This window comes from Anser brachyrhynchus (genome assembly GCF_964034855.1).
Source record: "Anser brachyrhynchus genome assembly, chromosome: 2".
NCBI classification, from domain to species: domain Eukaryota; kingdom Metazoa; phylum Chordata; class Aves; order Anseriformes; family Anatidae; genus Anser; species Anser brachyrhynchus.
This window is the reverse complement of record NC_137695.1, coordinates 140,679,162-140,702,554: the sequence shown is the minus strand read 5'-3', so window position 1 is coordinate 140,702,554 and position 23,393 is coordinate 140,679,162. Positions and strand designations below refer to the sequence as shown.

At 37.5% G+C, this 23,393-nt stretch overlaps 1 protein-coding gene and 1 long non-coding RNA gene across 48 annotated transcripts in view; one reads left to right on the top strand and one right to left on the bottom strand.

The window, feature by feature from the left end:
- Positions 1 to 23,393, bottom strand: part of RIMS2 (regulating synaptic membrane exocytosis 2) — a 462,856-nt gene that overhangs the window by 223,043 nt on the left and 216,420 nt on the right. The window lies entirely within an intron of this gene.
- LOC308189964 lies at positions 1,140 to 11,682 on the top strand. Its single transcript, XR_013946754.1, has 2 exons — positions 1,140 to 2,917; positions 3,352 to 11,682. It is a non-coding gene; the product is annotated as an uncharacterized lncRNA (long non-coding RNA).

Here is a 23,393-nt window from a genome sequence, read left to right as displayed (position 1 = left end):
GCTTAGTACAGTCACACTTCTTTAAGGTACAATGAATGACTTGACAAGATGACTGGACAACAGTTTCTCAGTGAGTGTTCTATGAATATTAAAATCTTGACTAGGTAAAAGTCCTGTGAAAGACACAGTTTTTTTGTTTCTCTACAAGAAAAACGGTTAAACCATAATTTTACCTTAACAAAGACATTGAATCCTTAATTCTGACTACCAGAGAAAACACTTTATTTAAATACTTTAAATATTTCTTCCACAATAGCAGATGCTTTACTATTGAGACAATGGGGTTTTAGGATGTGCAGCAGAAATGACTCAGGAAAAATGTCACCTAGTTGATAAATTATATAAACTACAGTATCAAAGCCGTCTTTCATGGAAAAAGGAACAAATATATTGCTAAGCATCATACAATCTTAGCTAGTATCATTATAACAGCATGCAGATGCCTTAGGAGTTCAGGAGTGCAGCTGGATACAAGAACAGACATATGTGAGTTCTGCTCTTATCAATGTCACGGACAAACCAGGCTGGGAGAGAAACCACATCACTGACCTAGCCTTTCTCTATAAATGGCAGAAAGCTGAAGCCTTGTAAGCTTACAGATTTCTAGGATATTTTGTTCTTACTGTCGTTAGCCTCTACAGCCAAAACCATGCAGGCAAAGGAAAAGGTTTCCTTCTTCTTCCTCCACATTTCCACGAGGAACCTGCAGCAATGGGAACTTGCCATAGTGACGGGAACCTTGAATGGCAACGTGTATTTAAAAAAAAAAAAATCTAGTCAATTGACATTCCCCTTCTATTTTAATGCTTGATTATGCATTTTTTGCTTCTTAGAACAGCTTTCCCACCCAGAAATATGGCATTTAAGTATCTTTTAAAAAACATTGAAAAATTTGGATCTAAAACACACAGTATGTGTCTACTGCTTCTCGAGTTATTGGCTCCATTCATCTGCGTTATTTTATGTATCTGCTTTAAGGCTGACATGAATTGTAGCCAAATCTGTTTTTCTTCAATGACAATAAAAGAAGCGAAGGTGATTACCTTGGTTGTAGATGTCTAGCCTGTGGAAGTCTACACTGAAGCAGATGGAACCTTGCTTCTGATGTATGGATCCACAGATTTATAGGACTGCTACATTTGATGAAGTGTCAAAAAGTGATTTTTGTGTTTTGCATAACCTCCCTTGTTAATTACAAACAACAGGTGTACACCTAAGTTAGTCTGGCCAAGAAGGAAAGGCATAAAAGAGAACCTACACAGTTAGAAGAAGATCCTGAACAGCAGAGAGCTCCATCCCACAAAACAGGTAAGAGACAAAATGGGGCTGTGCACATACAGCGCATACCCAGGTGGCAAGAACAATGACACAGAGCGCCTGAGGGCATTGACTAGAGGTACCGCCACAGAAAAAATCTTCTCTGGTCTACAGAGAAAGGGTAGATGATAACACTCGTGATAAAAGTGTGTATGTGCACTGTCACTCAGAAACAGCAGAATGTCTTCTAAGATGAAGAATTTCTGAAAACATTCCTTATAATGGAAATGCTGGCAAACCTTTAAGCATAGCAACTCCACATTTCTGTGTAACATAGAAACATGCACTTTCTACCAACAGAGACCTTTTTTGAAGACATTCACTGACAATTTATATGCTATGGAAAGTCTTATTATACCAGTTTGGGTTTTGGCAGTATTCTCTATGGGGCAGTCATTAAGAATTTAAAAATCTCTTGATTTCCCGTTTTTTTTCAAAGTGATACTGTTTAGTGGAAGATGTCATTAAGAAAGAAGACGTTGGTTCCGCTCCATGAAAATGTAGCCTTGTTTTCAAATACTAGTAATACTGCTCATCAGAAAAGATATCAGTCTTTATGGAAAGGATTACCTAATATAAAGGGTGAAAAGGTTTCAGCAGGGCCGTTTCATTTCGTCTCTCTTTCTGAAACTGAGACTTAGAATCACTGTTGAGAAAAGTATACTTAATGAAGTATTTTCTTAAGTATGTTTTGCCCAGAAGGATTTAATTTATGGGAAGTACTTTCTTCATAATTAGATTTTCCAAAACATTAGATTTTCCAAAACACAGGCTTAATAACAGTCAAGTATACTTTTATAAAGGTCTTTTCATGAAATAAATGGAAAGCAAGCATATTGGTACCGCATATACATCTGTAATGATGGACAGTCTACTTCCTGCAGAAAGATGCTGCATATTAAAGTTAGCGGGAGTTTTTGTTAAGTTAGCTTAACAAAAAAAAAAGTGAAAAAGAGAGAAACATGAGAATTTCTTAACTAAAGTTCAGACTTAACAGACTCACACTGGAAGACGGGCTTCATGTGACCGCACAGAGGCACACGCTAGCTGTCCTCGTACACTTACATCCGTGCCTCCCAGAGGACAGCAGGAGCGTGACCCGGTTTGTCACACCGTGGCCTCTGCCATGTGACGCGGTGCACTGAAACTCACACTCTGGGCCACCAAGGAAATGGGCTGGTGTAATGAAGAAGTCAAGGAAAACAGCCAGACATCTTATACCGGGCACCCAGCCCACCGCTGCCAGTTGATATCTACTTAATATCAAGTATTTTAGATTTGCACAACTCTGTTGTGTGTTCCCTGCTTGATTTCTATCAAGAGCATGGAAAGCTGGAAGTAACAAAGAATAACATCCTATGGATGTATCTCTCGTGTTATTGTCTTTAAGGCATTGTCCTAGGAAGATGTTTACTCCAAGTTACACTTCTGACCATTCTTGCAGCATTTTCACTTTCCCATTTCCTTCTCCTCTCTTTGTAGGACACATTGAGCTTATGCCAAAGTATTTCAAGGATAAGAAAATTCCTTCAGCAGAATACAACGGAAAGCACACTGCGGAAAGCTTAGAAGAGACAGCAGCTCTAGGCAGTGCCCAGAAGTAAGTATCCAAAAGCAATTTACTACTTTTTTATTATTCAGCCTAAATTTTCAATCCCTTCTTACAGGGCATGCCTTTTTCCATTTTCTTGCCTACTCACATCCACAAAGACCATACTTATATTCATGGGATGACCTCACACATCTTCCTTGCCTATCTGTCTTTGTCACGCATGCCTCCAACCCAATCTTCCAACTGACAGCTTCATTGCAAGTCCCTCCTTGAACAAGCTTGCCTATACCTAAATGAGAAACCCTTCAAAAGAGGAAAGCAGCACTATTAGTAATGCAGGGCAGAGTAAAACCTATTAATACCATTAAACAATCCTGTATCTGGCCTTCATTTCAGCAGCGCTGTAACACAGAGGGCATTCCCATCACCTACAAGTAGGCAACCTAGTTAGGTGTGATAAATAAGCCTACCTCTCTTCACAGGCCTGCCTACTGAAAGTTAACGAGCTCTCAGCTTTAATGCACATGGATATTAACCGGTGTCTGCAAGGTTGCTAAAAGCTGTGTTTTCCATCTGGCTGGCTCAGAAAATGGATCACCTTGGAAAACGACTGCTAGGGATGCACAGCTCTGTCATACAAGCACAGAAGATCCAATGGTTCTGGGACGTGGTGGAGCTGCAGCACAAGCGGGAACTCATCTGCACATGTTCAACAAATTCTTTCCTCAGATTTGAAATTAGATCAGGCACATTCAACTGCCTTGCTGCCAACAGCAAGGCAACAGGAAAAGCTGCCAAGCCAGCTGGAAACTAGCCTTATAGCAACCTGGAAGAGAACCCAGCTTATAATTAGAGAACCACGAAAATTTGTGAGAAACAGCTGCAATGTTTAAGAAACAGTTTCAGGTCTTGTATGCTCATGATACCTGTTTTCTGTTCGATTTTTGTATTTGTTACTGGTTACTTTACACTCACCAAAGGAGGCTTAGTTAAACTGAAGAAATAAGTAGCTTCAGGAAAAATCCATTTGGCAATAGCAGACCATATTCTCTTACGCAGCTCACTTTGTGCTGGCTTACCCTTTATCTCCATTTCCCCAAATAAACACTCTTTTCATATCCTAAAGTTGTGACTTTGGCAAAATTATGCCTGACAGACTGGCAGAGTAGCTCCAATACGACTGCCTGGCATCTGGAAGTCTCACGGGCACAGGATTTACTGCACATGCACTGAATACTAAATATGAACCTATTTCTTTTTGGATGGTTTGGACAGACATATGAGCCCGCTACCTTTCCAAGGCAGTGCTTCACCAGATGCATATTTTTAATTCTTCCAGAAACAAACATCTACTGACAGGGCGTCTATACCAATGTTTTCATCAAATAATAAATTTGAGGCTACTACAATAGCTGGAGCCAATGCAAATAATAAAAACGTATATTCATGTTCTTAACATGTATACATGTACATGAACAGATCCCTCTAATATTTATTAGACATTAAAAATTACAGAAAAGGTAACTTTTTGTAGAGCGCACTTACTTACTTTCAAGCTTTAAAACTTTGATGTCAACATTAATTACTATAGAAAATAACAGTAAGCCACTCTGAATCAGTATATCCTGATTACTAAGCAAGACTCGTAGTTACCAAGTCAAGCCAATAGAAGACCACAACAGAAAGCAAGGGAACGGATTCTTTGTGAGATGTGATGTCAAATTCACAAACAATAACATAAACTTAGCATGTCAGTTGTATTCATGACAGAGCTGTATTAATTTAATCAAGAGAACAATCACCCATAAGTAAAGCTGAAATAGTAACATGTCAGGAACGAAAGGGAAATCTTCTTAACTTAGTTTTAAAGAATCAAATATATTAATTCACAATAGCAGCCTATATTTTTATCTCCAAAGTCGCATAGAGATAACGTTAATGAAAGGAGACACTACTAACATAGAGATGCCTCCTACTATAGGGACATCATTATCTATAATCAATTTCCATCAACGACCTAACAGCCTTCCATGTATTAAGATTGAGGATCAGCTAGTTGCTTCATTGATCACATCTTTTTCCCTTCTCTCTACTTCTTCCAGTCAGGATCCATGATATTTTGCTACCAAACAGTGGTATTGAGAAATATTCGTGATTTTCAATACAAGATAACCAATGACCAAAGAATGTATCTGTGTGTATCTAATAACATAATAAAATAGAGAGACATAAAATATCATTTACAAAATCAAAATAATTACAATTTTGATTATAAATAATCTTGTAAAATAATCAAACCATCTAAGTTCCTGTTCACCATTGCCTTTTTCTGTTCAGTTACTAGGTTTTGTTTGGGAGGGAAGAAAACGCCCACTTTTACCCTTGCACATAGCTGTTCTCCTAGAAGGACAGCTGGAGGAAAAGGGTGAGGAGGAAAAGATCTAGTTCCCATTTTTGAGTACAGTATTCCCAGTAACTTAGGACAAGCTCTCAGTTGGCACAGAAATGGACTCAAAACTCATTCTAAATATCTTGATCACTGATGAGGAAACATAGATTTTAGAACAGAAAAATGAATAGCCTTAAAAACAAACATTTCCGTACTCTGTACTTGAACAGCTAGGCATTTTGAACACCACTCGGGAGTTAGGATAACTTATTTCCTTGTCTGTAATTGTCAATTTGCATTATGCAGAAAGGCACTGGTAATTTTTAAAATTCTACCTAACAATCAAGAGAGAAATACAACTAGTGTGGTATATACATCGCTAGTTTAATATTAAACTATTCTCTCTAAAACTACCTGAAATGAGTTTGCAGCGAGGTGGTTGCAGCGAGGTTGATAGGTTGTGAGGCCTGAAGTTCCTCTGGGGGGGTTAGATTGGATATCCAGAAGAATTTCTTCATGGAAAGGGTGGTTAGGGATTGGAACGGGCTGCCCAGGGACGCTGTGGAGTCCCCATCCCTGGAGGTGTTTAAAAGACGTGTGGACGTGGTGCTTTAGGGACATGGTTTAGTGGTGGACTTGGTAGCGTTAGGTGATGGTTGGACTCGATAATCTTAAAGGTCTTCTCCAACCGAAAAGATTGTATAATACTGTGATTCACAACCAGGAGATACAGCATTTCAATACCAATCACAGCAGTTCCTTTCTTTCTTAAAAGCTGATGTAATATTTCCCAGGCGGCATACTAATAACAGCCTTTCTGATTGTGTAAACAAGTATAATTTTTAATTAACTCAAGCTGCTAGCTTCTCAAAACTGGTTATAAAACTGCAGCAGACATGACATAGTCTCACATCGCTGTTGAGATGATTTGGTTTGAGAAACAAGAGATAATTCACAGCAGTAAATCCAAAGCATCTCATCCATCCCTGGCAGCACACAAGCCATGAACTGTCTAGAAACATGCAGTGCAACTGCTGATTCAGTGAGCAGGAGTGGCAGCAAAAAAAATCAATGCAAGATGGTTTTTCATCACCTTGACACCACAATAAAAGCCTCTGTAAGCCAGTAATTGGATCATCAATTATTGATCTCCCCTTTAATAGTCGCCATGACGAAAGTAATTTGGTATATATAAAAACACCTATTGCTTCAAGTTTGGTTTAACAAGTTATTTTTGTCAAACCACTTTCTTTCAAGGAAATTAATTACCTGCTGTAGAGGAACAGTAAACCTAAAAATGGAAGTCCAGTGGATTCCAGAAGTAACAGTCATTATGAGCTGTCTTCATACTTCCTGTGCACAGGTTTGACAGTATCATTCTATATCAGGAAATTAGTTAAGTGCAATGACCTGTTGTGCCTGGTTTACAATTTAAAGAAAAAAATGAGCAAAAATAAAATATCAATGAGTTAGCCTGTTTGTCTTTTAAGACAGGCTTAAGACAAACTCCATATATGTTTATATCAATATATATGCACACACATATATGCCTCTTATATTACAAGGAAGGTTAGTTAGCAAAGTTAAATATTCAGAAAGTAAGAATGATATGAGACTTAGTTTGGTGTGGAGCCTTAATTTAGTCCCTGTACAAACATAATGTAAAATCTTTAACAACGCAATGGTGAGAACTCCTCCCCATCCCTGAGGACCTCTGGCTTCTATGCACAGAACACAGGGTATAGGTTAAATAACTAGTCAATATTCCCATTTCTTCAACTAATGACCCGTTTCATTAGTTACTGAACATAATCTAAATAAAAAATTATTTGTCTCTTGACAGTTTCACTGGTAATCTGAGAGTGTGCTGGCTCCGTGGGAGTCCGGGTTAAATTCAAGGAATTTTTCATTAAGGCAGGCCTGCATAATGAAACAAGGTGGGTGCTACAATTAACCTCTTCTAAAATGAACTGTTGACATACAGACATAAAAGCAGAAACAGTCAAATGTCCCAAACAATTTTCAGTGCCAAACTTGAGAAATACAGGAATTGAATTTTCCTCAATAATTTTTAGAGTTGTAGTACTGCCTTTTCCCAGCTGCTCAGTAAATGACAATAACTTACTTACAAAAATCTACTTTCCAAAAAAGCATTAGATTTTATTATATGATTAAACCAAAAATTTCCTCTTCCCAACATCTGCCCAGTACTGCCCATGTCTAAATAAGCAAACTGGATAGAAAAGTCCTTTGTATAGAAAATGTATAAGGATGTTCTTCAGAGTAAACCAATATTGTCAATAAAATGTTGTGGAGATATGAGAGCAAGATTGTTAAAGTTGTATATATAGATATACCTATATTCATATTCCAGAATTAATTTTGAATCTTAATGATTAAAGTAGATTTCTTAATTGCAGTTTTCAGTGTCTTCATTATTTCAAAAGAATGCAGAACAATGGAAGAAGCCTCCATGAAAGAACAGTTGGTTGATGTTAGCTCTGTAATTATTTCATTTAGCTGAATACATAAATAAGCATGTTGCTCAGGGACTTCTCAGCAGTCAACAAGAACCACTCCCATAATTATAGCCTTCGTGGTAGCTTAAGCCATAATAAAGGTTACATAAGCAATTTAATCTCATTTTCCTCTTTTTTATATGATCCAAAAATATATCTACCAAGGCTCAATGTTTCTAGAATGAGTTATTAACAAAAGGTTATTATTTTTCCCCACTATTTAAAGAAAATTCCTGCACATCCCTTACTTAGCTTTGAATTTCTGGAAAGTTGAGGTGTGAGGAAAAAAAAAGTCATACTATTTGGTGCCTGTAGAAACAACAGAAAATTTCACCTCATAAGTTGGACCAGATTCTATGTGACAAAAACCTTCATTACATGAAGTGGTCCTTAAGCCAGTGTAACTAGCCTAGCTCAGACCAGAGGAGCTCTGCAGAAGCAGACAAATAGTTTAGGTGAGCCTGGACCATCAATCTCTTCCCCAGGTAGAACTATATTTCCAGAACAGAAGTTGCCTGTTTCTGTTATAAACACTGAAATAACACAGCTCCAAATGAAGTCAATACCTTGTTCTTGCTACAAATGTGTAGTGCACACCAATAACAAAAAAATCAAGTTTGAAAAAGCCACCAAGAGACTTGCAATAGAATTTTGGAAGAAACATGGTGCAGCCATTTTCAAAACACCCTCTTCTCCCTTGTATCAGTTGCTCATTTCCTCGGGTGTGCACCTTACTCCACAATATAATCAATCCAGACTAGCATAACCCTCCAAATAAAAGGCTTTTCCCATTCACCTTGTTCTCCAGACCACTTTTATCTTCAGATAAACTGCTCTTGTATTAACCCACTACTAGGAAACACGGCTAGCAGCAAAGGCATCATCTTCCCTCCCTGGCCTGTGCTCACGGGCTGCTCGCTCACCTCAGAGAACTGAAAGCCTGTGACGGGGAAACATGACAAGAAATATGAAAATTACATAAACAAGTTTCTTTTTATTGTTACATTAAAAGTATCAGAAATCTAACAGCTATGGCCAGTTGACCTGTCAACGACGGAAGAATCGTTCCCCTCATGTAAAGCTGGCAGCGAGCACTCGGAAATACACCCATTAGTCCCTTGAAAGACTGCTCAGCAATTTTTCTTAGATCTCCCCAAAATGCTCTTATTTTCTGCCTGGGTCTGCCCAGCACAGGGAATATACTATAAAGCATCTTCGCTGTGCTGAGAACTGCAGTTCTTGCCCAAGTCAAGGTTTTATACGAAAAAGCAACCAAGCAACCGGGAATGCTGTAAGCTGATAAATTTACAACGTTGAGAATATTGTATTACCTGACTGACATGGGAAAAAATAAATAAATAAATATAATATAATATAATATAATCTGTTAAAATCTTAATGGTTTTGGTTTACTGTGCTTAGAAATAATTTTAAACTCAGTACTCTTTTCTTGATGCTTATTCTTATGCAAGCAAATTGGGAATGTTTGTATCTATCAAAAGGAACAAAATAGCTTAACAGATAATCTTGATTAACAATATTGTGAATATAATGACACAATTAACAGCTATTACCATATATTTCATAATGGGCTGTGATTTGTAATTTGTGTTTCTAGAACTGATTTTTTGAAACAAAGATGTACCAAAGGTTTTTGCAAATGTAGGACTGGCAATGTTCATAGCTATACTGCCGTAAACAACACAAGCAGTTAATGACTTTTTAGGGTGACATTGCTGTTGCTGCCTATTTTTTTTTAGATCATCCTCTGTCAAATCCGATAGAGAACTGGCAAGTATGACATGCTTTGGGAATAGCAACTTTGGCAAACTACACATCTCAACTGAAACAGTTATGAAATTTAACTGCTTCTCTACCATGGTTCAGTGTCTTTCCTTTTCTTCGTTGTTTTCAAATGAGATTCTATGCAAAAAGGGCTTCTACATTTCATTTATGACTGTATTCTTAAGATTAGTCTCCTATAATTCTGTTTGTTTTTACAAATCCTTTGTTTCAAGTAAGCAATGTGCTATTTCTTTACTAGTAAAGTCAGAAGCAAGAAGGGTTGATAACGCAAAGATCCCTTACTCCTTATTTTTATTTATTTCCAGATGTGAGAGTGCCCCAGTGAGGGACAGGTAAAAACTTACTGTACTTTTTCCTTCGTTCCAGGTGAACACACCGGCAACTCAACAGGACTTTGCCTATTCTTAGAGGGAATAGAGGGAGTTCAGCTTTCGTACTAATTCTGTGTGGCCCTGAATGAGATGGGGGAATCATTCAAGGCAACAGATTGCTGTGAGGTTTGAGTTATGCGTTACCAATCTATGGTGTAGCAGAAGACCAAGGTGACCACTGACTTCATGGGTCAGCACGGGTGCATTGAGGAATGGGAGCTATCTCATCTGTGAGAGGCTTAACAAAACAGCTGACTCTGCAAGATTCATGCACTTTTTTCTTTCTATGTAAACTGTCTGTTCTGGTAATAAATTGTTTCAGAGAAGTTGTGTAACCATCAAACGGGGTATGTCGGATGTCAAGACTCTGCAGTTCTTTCCCTCGTGCCCATCAGGAGACCTAGCAGGCAGAGACAGCACAAGCAAGCACCAGTGTGGTTTGTTCTTCACAGGCACCGTGTGACAAAGGGAGACTCAGATATTCCACGCTGGAGACTTCAGGCCCTGTTCCCAGCTCTTGCCTTTTACTATCTCTTGGTTACTTAAGCTGCTAGAAGAGAGAAATCATAAGAAGAGTAGATTTAAGAGAGCTTTGAACATAGTAAAAGGGGTATGAAGTCAACGTACAGGAATGAATAAATGCTACTAGAACTAATAGGAGGGAGTCAAACAGGCATCACAGTTTGAGAATTTAGATTTTGATTTTATGACCTAATGTGGAGCAAAGGAAGAAGACAAGCACACAGAAGTCAGGAAAGCAAGCCAGGGAATAGGAGGGAACTGAACCAAATGCAGGGAAAAAAATAGATCTACTGCTTTGTTTAAATGCTTTGTGTCTGAATAGAACAACTCACCTCAATCAAAATTTCGGCTAGTAACCCCCAACTGAAACCTAACAATTACAACCAAGGTTAACTGAAATGTGAATCTTCACTTGTTCCCGTAACAGTAATGAGCAACGAGCTTGAAATACAAGGCACCTGAATGCTAAGCTTTGTTCTGACAGTGATCCATTGATTTCCAGTCTGTAAGATCGAGATATTAAAGCTCTCTTCCACCTACGGAAATAAATGAATGAATGTGAGCTACTGACGTACTCCTGTGATGAGCATGCTGTAAAGGGCCATGAAAAAAAAAAAAAAAAAAAGGACAGCTGCAATAATCCAGGCTCTTTCAATAAGAATTACAGGAATAAATACCTGCTTTGTTTCTCCAGCTAACATTCATTCCCTACAATAAAAAAGGCAGATGCTGCTGGAAAAAAAAAAAAAAGACAATAGAGTAATCCAATTACAGATATTGGTACAAAGAAAATATTTAAGGAATAAAAAATACAGCTGACCATGCAATCTGGTTACGGACATTTTTTAATTCAGAATGGTTGATTCTGAAACACAACAATGTCGTATACAGACTCCAGTTCTGGGGAAGAAGTAACCAGGGATGGGCTCTGATTCTGGGCACAAAAGTACAATTACCTTCTCCAAGGTGAACACACAGGGTTGAGACTCCTCAGGCTGGTATGCAGGAGATTATTTTGTCACATTCTGAATTTAGATTTAAGAGTGACTTTAATGTTTCACACTAGCACTTTCTGACAAAGCTCCTATTTACAGCTCTTATTTGCTTTTGAGTTAAATCACGTTCTAGCAGTGTAATTAGGAAAACAGAAAGAAATGACATTAAAACATAGCCTAGTTCAGCTATTTCCACCATACAATAAAAACAGATTTAAATTAAATTTTGTCAGCCAATGTGTTAATAATATGAACAAAATTAATCTACTTATAGCTGTGATATTTGGGAGTATACATACATATTTTTTAACTCAATTTGAGTATTATTTATTTCAATATTCAAAAATGTTCATTGTACCTTAGTAGGAACCATGTTCTATTTAACTGCATCAGAATACTGTTCTCAATCTCTTTTTGAAATCAGCCAGAATGTTATCAGCAGGCATTGAAAATACAAATGAAAGCAAGAATCTGGTCAGCATTTCTCAAGTTATATACATACAGTATTTTTTAACCTTTGGCTTAGGAAAATAATTGTTTTTTCTTTATATAAATATATCCTTTTTAAATGCATATGTTGATGGGGTTTATTTTTTTGTTTTATTTCCAGCTAACATCACAGAAGTAAGGATATGAAAGATATGGAAGTATCATCATTAATTAAATTAAATAAATATTCTAAGTATAATCATGGACATACTTTTGTTGTATAGAGAGGAAAAACACGTTTCTTCAAATGTATACAACACTCATTCTGGAGATTATAAAATACTATAAAAATAAGTATACCTCACTTCCATCTGTCAAGAGTAATTATTTTTATAGTTTCAAAAAAATACGCCTTGGGTAACTAATGTCACATGGGTTACTAAGCTGAAATGTGTGAAGTAGCATTGTTACAAAAGCCTTATGTTAATATTCACAAACCTTTTGGTCTTTTTGTAAGCAGATAATGTTGCAGATAATTTTGTAAGCAGATAATGGAATTCTTCCACAACTTCATTGTAAAAAAGTTCTGCTTACAGAAAAAAAAAAAAAAAACCTTTTTTTTTCAGATATTGAATACAGCTTTGTTACAAAGTTTGTCGAGTGTATTTTTATTATTTAAATATTCTCATATGATGCAAGTAAGTCCCCAGCGTATTTCCCATTAGAACTTTCTGAAAAATCTACACTGTATTGTGCAACTTACGGAGAACATAATGCAGTGGATAAGGAAAAATGATAGTATTTGTCAGGTGCGTTATTACTATCAACAGTCACCGTTTAAAAAAAATACTGCACTCTTTCAACAGTTATTCCTAGAAACTGATTTCATATAGTTCGTATTACCATATTATTTCATATTATTAGCTACCAGCAGAATATGGGGTAAGTTATAGTTATAAACCAGTTCTCTGAATTCCTAGATTTGATCATGCATCAGCATTAAACTTACTGAAAATGATAACCATAATCCACAGAAATGCCTCCAAAGGAAATAGAGAAATTTTCAGCTGACTTATGAATTCATGACTTGCATATTCTGCCCTTTGCTCTGCCACCCACATTCATTATTCATGACTGAGGAGAATGGATAGCAGCGCACGTTAACATTTCAAATTGAAAAGTGCATTCACTTTTTTGTACGCTGAAGTATTTTTCAACTACGGGCAAAAAGTATTCTCATGCATATGCTAAAACACTTCTCTAAAGTAAGTTCCATATTTTAATGAAGAGCTTCCCAGAAGCCAAAAGTAAATACCACATACACGTCCCAGGCTGGATTACCACTCTCAATTGCTTGTATTTTTCAGCCATTTTATTTGCAGTGTTGTAAATGTTTAACTAGGATGCTGGGTAAAAGAAATCAAACATCTAATTTCTTAGGAACTGGCATCAGTGGAAACTCTCACATAGCTCTTACTTTCAAAACACAAACTTCAGCAAACAAAACACCAGAAAGAGGCCAAGGTCCCAGGCAAAAAGCCAATGGTACCAAACACCACTACAACTAGAAGTGAGATTTCCAGTCACTGCTCATCTGAAAGGGACTACAAAAATGTGGAATTCCACACCAAACCCTAAAGGATTTCTGGATGAAACCTGCCCACATGACAAAGTTAAATGGTACTTCTCATCACGGATTTCACCATAAAGGCAACCTGCATCCTCAGAGCCGTTCCAGGCTTGCACGTGTCCAAAAACAAGCTTCTCTGCCGGCAGAACTTTGCTGGTGTTTGGGAAGCAGAAGCGAGCCAGCGCATCCCCCAAGCCCTCTGGGGCGCCTGCAAGCACCTCGGTAAAAAACAGCTCAGCAGAATGAGGAGATGGGATGGGACAGCACGATGGCACGTCTTTTCTCTAAGATGCTAATTTTAGTCATCTTTCAGAGGTAAAAAGCACTTTCAGCTGTAGCCAAAGAAGATACAGAACATTTGATTATATTAAAAGAATATTACTGTGCTAAGAAAGCAATGTCATAAGCTTCATGAGCACATCGCTTCTTTACCCTATTTCTACATTGAACAAGAAAGAAAGAATTTCAGTCAGCCCTTCTTCCATGTTCTAATTTAGTTATATGGCATATAAATCAAATAATAATAGGAGTTACCACTAACAGTGACATAATGAGGTGTATATAAAAATAAATGTTGTTATAAATCATGAAAGCCAGAAAACCAAGTACTAAGAAATTGAAAATGGTGTCATGTTCTCACTTTTGCCTCTCCTTATCCTGACTCTGTCTTCAGTTCTGAGCTCTGTGTCATGGAACACTGCAGATACCAGAGGGGGAAAAAAAAAAAAAAGCCTGAAAAACTGTAATACAAGCTATATTATTGTGTAGTATATATTCTTCATCTTTTCTAATGACTTATTTGCTTAGCAAACAGGAAATATATCTTTATTATATTTGTGAAATGTCGGATTTTTCTGGTTATTCTTGAATTTACTAATGTTTCTGTTATTATTTAGCATGGAATATATAAACTTATTTGTTCTGCAATTTCAAAGTTTGCAATAAAGTTCTTAACAGATAAATTTCTCTGGTATAATAGGCATCGCATATTCAAAATTTGGGGATTTTGTAAAATCAGTATTATTAGCATGTAATTAGTAGCATTTAACATGTATTTACAGACTCATCAGGACTGCTGTTATATTCTATTTTCTACAACTAACACAAATAGAGCAAATTTCACCCTTAGATCTCAGAACACTCTAAGAAGAAGCTCGTATCATTCACAGTGTACTTCGGATTGGAAAGATAAGGAAAGGAAAACCAAGTCATCTGATCACAGTAGCATAGCAATGATATAGCAGAGGTAGAATGAAACCTAACAATAATCAACAAATGTATGACCTTCATGAACATAAAATATTTGCAGGCAAAATATATAAGTAAACAATGACACATGAACTTTTAAATCTATTAGTCTTCTTCCATTCTTATTAAAGATCTTCAGATTATTAGAACACAAAAGTAGGAATTTGTGTATAATTATTTAAGAGAACAGCATCTAATAAGTTTTAGGGGAAATTTTGGCTCTTATTTTCTCAAAACTTTATCACTGCTTTGTTAAAAAGAAAGGAGAAGGAAAGAAGTGATGTATACATTTACTTTTTCGTATGCAAAACTGCTTATATCTATCTTAATTTTAGTCACTGAGTTAGAGGTGGTATTAGTTTGATCTGACACACGCAAGCCGAAGGATAAATGTTCGGAGTGGAAAAATACACCCCAGCCCCACTACAAATCATTTTCTCTTCAAAAATATCTAGAATCCCATCCTACAGTGGACCAAACCACCACTAAATTTCAGTAATTGAGAGCAGTATTTAAGAAGCTGAAATCGCCATAAAAGAATCAAATTTCCCAAGCCAGGCAATTTGACATTTTTCTTTTATACTGGCCACGCAGTGAGCAGTCATGAGAGAACTTTCGCGTTTTTTTATTAGCGATGCTTTTAGTCATTTTAACAGTCCTACTCGTGTCAATGACAGGCATTAACTTCACGGTCAGTCGGTTTGCTGTGTTGTAATTATACAGTCTTAGGTGCAAATCTAGGGCGACAGCCAGGATTTACTGCCCTCCTGCCCTACTGCGCAGCCCTAGATCTGCCCAGTGTCCCAATTCCCTTTGCTGTAAATGCCTCTTGCCAGGCCCACACAGTTCCCATTTTCCTTCCTTTTCCTTTTCCTTGCTACCTCAATTTTTCTCTGCTCACTATTCCAACTCTTTTTATCTCCTTTCCTTTACCAGGGTGCCAGAAAAAGCAGACTGATTCTGCTCTGTGACTCTGCCTCCTCAGGCTGGCAGTGACACTTTGCAATTATTTCATTATCCACATTTTTTCATAGCATTGGACCATGCTGGCATCACCGTTAGGAAAAAACTTGCCACATGTTTTACAACCAAAATGCCAAGGAAATGAATCCGCTGTGAACAAATCTTGAGCAAATCAACATAAATTTTGCCCATGATGAAAAGGCTCCAAGTTTTCCAGTTCTAGAATGCAAACCTATTTTAATTTCTTTTGTGAATATAAATACTTCGCTTGATCAAGTCTTATCCTGAGACAGATTATTTCTGAAATTCAGTTAGGTTACAAACAGCCTCCTTTTTTTTTCATGATAAAAAGCTCCAGTCTCTCTGTTAAGAAATATCAAAATTTGAAGAAGATAAACTAAAATCTTAACAGTGATATACATATCTCACAACACAGCTATTCTTAAGTGCAGTGTTTAACACTAGACTAAGAACACATAAAAGACTCAAGATTAGACACAGAAATGCATTCAGATAAAAGGTGGCTAATCCCAAAGACCTGAGTTATAGAGGATTACGGGGCTCCTGTGGGGCAGATGCTTTGTTATTGATATCAGAGAACAAGAAAAGAAAACAGAAGGGGGAAGTGCATCATTTTTTCATTGACTAACAGATCTTCCAAATCCTAGGTATACCTAGCAATAAAGACAGTCTTTAAAACTGCTCAACAAATTCAAGTTTGCTTAAAGCCTTCGTAAAGGTACTAAGGAGTTTTCTTTGTGGTCTCAGTTTTCAGTCATATTCCCCGATTCTTTTCCACAGTGGATAGCTGTTACACCGCAACTGTGACGTGGGGCAAACCTCTACGATTTGCGTTCATGAAGAAAGCTATTAACACTCAAACGCATGACAGGATAGAAGGAAGGTCACAACTAACAGGGCTGCCCTGTTAACGCTCACCTCAGCGCAGGAGCACTACGTTACAAAGTCTGTATTCACTTATCCTTTCCGTTCTTAGCAAAGAATGTGCTGTGCTGTTCTCCTCGCTGCTTTCGGTTAAGATCCCATAGCAAACACTCTGCGTGTGCCAGTGTGAGTAACGTCAAACAAAAGGTAATGATGGATGGTTTGTTTATTAAGAAGTTGAATCAAGACACTAGTTAAGAGAAATCAAAGTGCCTGTAGATATAAATGTCTGCAACTGCAAAATACATTCTGGGACGGAAAACTGGGAGACTAGTTTAGATTAAACACTTACAGCATCTCCTTGTCATTTTGACTGAACATAACATTAAAAATTCAGAGTCTAGTATCACATTATCTCAGCTTTATCATACTTAAGATTTTTTTGATGCCAAAACACTGTTCTATTATTTTCTAGTAGAAGCATCTTAGCTAAGAGCAAAACATTACTTACCTTTCTTTCTTCTATAATTTATTGAGACTGCGTGCCTTTTGTTCCATGAGGAATACACATCAAGGGAGCAGAACACGTCATATGTACACTTTCTACCTGTGTTACAGTCCTACATTGTTTCATGCCATAAATCAAGTGTTATGACACAACCTACTTTAAAAAGAAAAATGTGCATGACATGGTTTTTAGTGCTTAGTCATATGTGTGAGGCTATAAAAAGACGTAATCCTTACAACCTTCTTATCAGGGATATTTTAACTCTGGACTTCAAATCTGCATCTGCTATCACTGAATCGACCATCAGTTTGAATTCTTCTGCCCTGAATATCACTCTTCCATGAATATACTTCTCTTTTGCACTGCTGAAACTATATTTGTGATGATGTTTTCCTTAAATATTCTTCATAATAACAAACTGTCAAACAATCATTAATATAACTTATCAGGGCCCTCATCTGGGAGTGTTTGTATAAATCTAAATCATACCCCTTCTCTTACACATAGTATCAATGAACTTGAAAACAAGACTAAAAGCTTTAAATTTCAATCAAAGATGAGGCATAGCTTTACAAAAAGTTACAGTCTGAGCACAGATGCAATTAATAATGATGTGCAGATGATTTTCAGGGCAGATGAACGAACGCTTCACTTAGCCACATTTGCACAGGCATTTGAGAACAGACTTAAGCTGGTATGCCAATTCTCCATCATTACTGTGAGCAAAGATTTATAATACTATTAATCTGATTTATTATTTTCTTTTAAAGGAAATAACTACATTTTTCTTCTTAAAGAGTTGCCTAATTGTGGCTTCCTGAATATATATTTTTTTCAAGTCTATTTCTAAATAAAAGTTAGGAAAAAATACACACGTTCATTGATAGGGCATAAGCAAGCAGAATACTTTCTTCTTGATTTCTTTTTTAAAGTTTTGTATAATTAAAAATATGAAGCACAATAAACTCTAGGTATTATGTGGATCCTGCACATAAATGTGCTAGTCGGATATTTTAAATAATTCTTCACTGCTTAACAGTTCATTGACTCATGCTTGTGACTGACATTAAAATTTTCTGTCAGCTTCTTTTTGCTTTACTTGAGAAGAAGGTGTCTTAAGAAATCTGAGTAAATGACCACTTAACACCATCAGAAACTGCATTAGTGTCATGGTCAGCTTCTATCGGCTTCTACCAGCAGAATCTAGGCTGTAAGCACTAATCTTAGCAAGACAGAGGCTGAGCATCCGCATTTGTTAAAACAGGTTCATTTGAAGGCACCTAGATTAACTAGATTCATCTTTGTAATTAAAACATAAATCTTCATTCCAACTGATGCTTACGAGAGTTTTTCCTGCTAAATACAAGGGAGCCAAATATATCCTGAGCAGGTGAATTTAATAGAAAATAATCTTAAAGTCTAAAAGTGTGCATAAACTCTTCAAATTAAAGTATAAAATGTACTTAAAAAGAAAATGTAGGAAATGTATTTTCTTGCACCAGGATTAGTTAGTTTGATGGCATTATGATCGGTGATAATGCCTCTCCCAACATTTAGACTGAAACCTGGCTGCACTTAAGCCAGTAGGAAAACTCCCGCTGACTTCCCCAGAGCCGGGCTTTCACTGCTACAGGGCTACCGCTGGCTGCCAGGGATCTGCGGGTCAAATCTCGGCATCCTGGCAGCAAAACCCTTACTTTCAGACTGCTTTACTCCCCACCACTCGTGCAGGCACAGCTGTTTGTGATGATCAGCTACACGGGCCAGAGCAGAAACCTGTGAGGTGGTCAGACGGTCACACTCACCACCACGTTTTTGCCATCCCTTCCCCATATTCAGTTCTCTCTCTTGCCATTTCCTTGACTTCTGTATAACCACTTCTAAAACTGTTCAGCTTTTGAACTGATTTCATGGTATCGCCACCACCATGACCACTATGAGAAGCTCAGGTCTAGTAAGCAATATTGTCGAAGCTGCTAACAAAAGGACAGGAGAACAGGCTGAGGCACGCGGAGCGGGCCCCAACGGCGGGCTGGAGGTGAAGGCCCAGCCATACTCTGAGGAGGCCTCTGCGTAGTCCTGAACAAAGCAATCAACAAGAACAGACTTTCTGTATTTCTTTATCTTCCCTCTTCCCTTTTTATTGGCACCATGATTCTAAATTGAAGAAATAGCATTAACATTAACCAAGCCAAAACAGCTCATTTCGTTGCCTGTCCTCCCCCCAAATAACAGTTAGTGCCTGTGAGAGTCCCTTCAGCAGTTACTGTTTTGCTCTGAGAATGTTTCAGAATGTTAAAGAAAAAGACATTGATTCATTATTTAACTTCCATATTCCAGAAATTGAACCATTTTCTGCTTGTCTGTTATAGATGTCAATAGCAGTAACAGAACAATTATGATTTTTCTGGTAGAAGGAAACCCTTTATCAAAACCCCACAAACCGTAATGAACTGCTCTGCTGCTGCAATAGTGAAACCAAAGTAGTACCTTGAAACGTATTATTCCCATACTGTATCCTAATAATGGGTATCATCTACAGAGTGAAAGGGAGCCAGGTCAATATGCTGGTTTAGATTATGACCTGTTAAACTTCATTAGAAATACATCTACTTGCCCTTTAACCCACTCTGTCCTGCAGGGTGTGAGCAGTGTTAGCAGGTACACACAGAGCCAAAGCAAAGTTTCTCGACTTTGCAGACCTAATTTTTTCTGCAGAGGGCTAGTGGTGGCGCACAGTAAGGCTCAGGAAAGCAGAAGAGATGGAGCTGGAAACTGAGGGTGAAGATATATCCAGAGCCACGTTTGCTGTACCCACTGTTGTTCGTCCAGGCCATGGCTGGCACTGCAGCCTGAAGAGACCGGTGGGCTCATCCAGTCGCCCCTGCAGCAGCACTAACCTCTCTTCCAGTGGCAATAGTAGGCTCAGCATGCAAAATAAGCAGCTGGGCTATAGCGATTTCACCAACCCTGGTTATCCTGGGCTTCTGCCTATTCAGATTAGACCTAAAACCCATCCAGGATATTATCTGCACAGTCAGATGTGAAGTCCTTACTTTTACAGAAAAGTGCCAAAGAAGCACAAACAAGCCCTCAACTGGAACAGCATCGCTGGATCGATGCAGACCGTGGTCATGTCAGTAAGACCAGCCACTCTGCTGAGCTTAGTCACGTACCCACACGTGGTGGCGATGCCCCACTGGTTCAGAGCACAGACGAGGCCAGCAGTTAACTCTGAATATGCTCAAGTGTTAATTTTACCCACTTGCATCTTGATAATAATTCAAGCCAATCCAGGTTACAGAATGCATCAATCTTAGAGACACTTAGAAAATTCTGTTCTTTTTAGCAAACGAAATACATGATTTATTGTAATAGTCTCAGTAACTTACTTCTACATGGAAAGGCATTACAAGTTATATGAGGCTGAGTTTGTTGAGTAATCACTGTTTCCCTAAACTCTACCTTTTTTGCTTTGGTTCACTGCAACTGCTTTAAGATAGAGAATACTTCTGCAAAGCATTTCAACCCCTGCTCTTTCAGGCTTGGGATTAATGGGTGCAGCACAAAAATGGCTACAGCATGTCACACTGTCAGGAAATATGTCCACATCAGCCACTGTCAGGAAATATGTCCACATCAGCCTGCAACAGGATCCCGTCTACCACCAAAAGCTTAGCACTTGCCCTAAAACAGCTGGCAGGAGAGAGCTACATCAGTCCCCCCTGAGGAAAGCCAGTTTATCCTCCTTTCACCAAGTAATTAATTGTAATCAAACCGCATAGTCTGCACCCTTTTATAAGCATATTTCTCCTTCTTGTACAGTGGAATGGTTAAGGAAAAATCTGAAAGAACACAAGTTCTTCTGCAGTCCAGAGGAAAAATACTTCATGTCTACTCTCACTCTTTGACAGATAAATTCATTGAGAAATGCATAATGAAATCTAGCTCTTTTATTTTCTTTCTATGATACTTGGCTTTCAGTTATCATAACTGCTATTCTTGTATTTTCTCTTCTAAATATTATCTGAACATATAATGGCAAAGTATGACAGCTTTTAGATTTGCATACAGTAGAAATACGATATTGAACTTCAAGCAGTTACAAATTAAATACCGAGCAGACTTCTAATTTTAAAGTATATAATGAATCTTTAATGAATATTTTATTAAATATAATTTTAGAATCCATATTTTCTCATATAATTTTAGCAATGTCTTCCCTCACTGATTTTAAATTCACTAAGTATATTTTTTCTAATAAAATGAATAGTTTAATCATAGCATCATATAACATATTCTATTAACACTGGTATGATAATGATAACCATAACTACTATCCTCTGATTTCTTGGATCCTCACTTTAAATGTCAGGAAAGCAAATAATCTAAATGCAACTGTTTTTCAAATTTTTCTGCTGAAAAAAAAAACCACTTAGCATTCTCTTTTCTGTAGATCTTTTCCTATATTAATTTTAACTTACTCTTCAGTATTTTTCTTACAATAATACTGATCCATTTACAGGTTTGCTAACTCAGAACATCTAAGTGACTACATCAAAAACCTAAAGTAAATCAGCCAGCTGATGTAAAACACAAAACCCAATGCATTTTCAAACGGAAATGTTATTCTTTAATTGAAACACATTGTTATTTTCTTTGCTTATGTCTTCGCATCTTCTGAATTCAAAACTCCTTACATTATAAGCTGGAAAAGACACACAGATGAACTCCAGAGCAGAGTAGTTAGGAGATCTGTCTAGGGATCAAACTAAGAATATTTTATGCATTGAATCAGCTCAAGTCCTCATAATTATTAATGAAGGTGCACCCAAACTGTTAACAAGCTGAGGTTTTGGCATTTGGAGCAACCTTAGAAGCCCAGATTACATATATGTATGAGTGTTGCACCCCATTTCTGTTCCCACGCAGTCTTAGGCAAATGCAGAAATTTATACTTTATGAATAATCCCACTGATTTACCAGGTTTAGAACGCATAAAATTAAGCCTCTGTATCTTTCAAGATGAAGTTTTAAAACACATGTAAAGCTAGACGAATGTCTGGAATCTAAATTCTCACCTTAAATGACAACAGAAATCACCTACTGAAATGAACTATTACGAAACATCATAGATTCTCATCTCTCCTCCACACAAATGCTGGATGCCTTTCAAGAAATGCACTTTGATCAAATACAGGATGTTCTTTTGTCATACACGTTATTGAGCTCACTAACAAATTACTGGCATGGCATTGAATGGACTGTGATAAATAGCTGACCATATTAGATGCTGTAATGGTAATCATTCATTTTAAATTCCACAAAACTATCAAAATGGTTTAGAAAAAACAGCAGATATACTACACAAGCAGAGCTTTTCTGCCGAATAAAGCTTCGACAGTTGACCAAGTTGGACTCCAGTCAGCAATATATTTCTCCTATGTCAATAGTACCTAAAAGCAGTAGTCAAGGATTAGGGCCCTCTTGAGTACATCTTAGCCTGTAATATGGAAATGCAGCTACTATTTTATGCTTATGTTTTCATCATAAATAGTTTGCAAGTACATGATCTGATGCGGCTGTCTAGTTCAGCAAAATCTGCTTTATTTTTAGCAGGAACAAGTAGCCAAAGCATTTGCTGGATTATGCTACATTATTATCAAATTTAAACCTCTCCCAGGTGGGCCAGATCCAGAGCCTTGGCAAAGTCCTGCTGCTCATTCCTATGCCACCAAAGTGGGCTTAGCTAGCCACCTGATGAGCTGGCCAGCACGAGAAAAGTTTTGGGGTAGCACAGGACTGAAAATGCCTGCTGTTTTCCAATAACCCAATTCTAGGCATATAGCTGTGGGACCAGAACATTTCTGCACCACAGCTCGCCTCACCTAAGTGGAAACTGGAGAGGCAAAAGCATATTTACCTTTCCGATGAACACTAGGACATCGCAAGCTGCTTTGATACAGAACAACTGCAGCTGTGCAACTGTGGGACTGCAGCTGTATCCGTCCAGCACGCGTCACGCTGAGAGCCCTAGCTGCGTCCCAAGGACAGAAGAGCTCTGGGGAACTGTTGTATATATATAACTTCAGTTACATATTAAATAAACAAACATGATAAGTAAAGACCTACTGATAAATACATCTTCAAAGCTTGAAATGGAGGGGAAAATGCAAATTCATCAATTTATCTCCTACAATTGAGTTGAATTTTCTTGTGTTATTATTATACAGCCCATTTCAAAATTATTTACAGCCTA